Consider the following 417-nt stretch of genomic DNA (forward strand, 5'->3'; position numbering starts at 1 on the left):
TGCTGCAGCTGCTGTGTTTAGACAGGTTAAGTGCTCTAGATCTACTCTGTTGTGTAGAACTTTGCACAGCTTCTCCTTGTACAGTTTGCAGGCATGGTACAGACACAGAAAGAACCTAAAGCTTCAGAGAGCATGAAAGATCCTTGCAGCAAACAGCAATGCTAACTGCAGGCTCTAATCCAGCAGGAAAAAGGTAAAACATAGCAGCTTAAAAATGGCCAATAATTAAGGACGCAGAACTTGACAGCTACTGTGCATCAATTGTTATTTTATTCCAATGTATTTAAACAGCTAAATCTTCCTGTCAAAGAAATCTCATCAAGATTTGCTACCAGTGATCAAGAAATTCTTCTGGCCTTAATAAATTTCAAACTGGACAGAGGATTACACGCAAATTGATTTAAAAGGGGGCGGGGG

The 417-nt window shown here is 40.3% G+C and overlaps 1 protein-coding gene across 1 annotated transcript in view; it reads right to left on the reverse strand.

The window, feature by feature from the left end:
* Positions 1-417, reverse strand: part of URB1 (URB1 ribosome biogenesis homolog) — a 65,775-nt gene that overhangs the window by 4,627 nt on the left and 60,731 nt on the right.

Source organism: Egretta garzetta, unplaced genomic scaffold (genome assembly GCF_000687185.1).
Source record: "Egretta garzetta isolate BGI_Z169 unplaced genomic scaffold, ASM68718v1 scaffold45, whole genome shotgun sequence".
Lineage (NCBI taxonomy): Eukaryota > Metazoa > Chordata > Aves > Pelecaniformes > Ardeidae > Egretta > Egretta garzetta.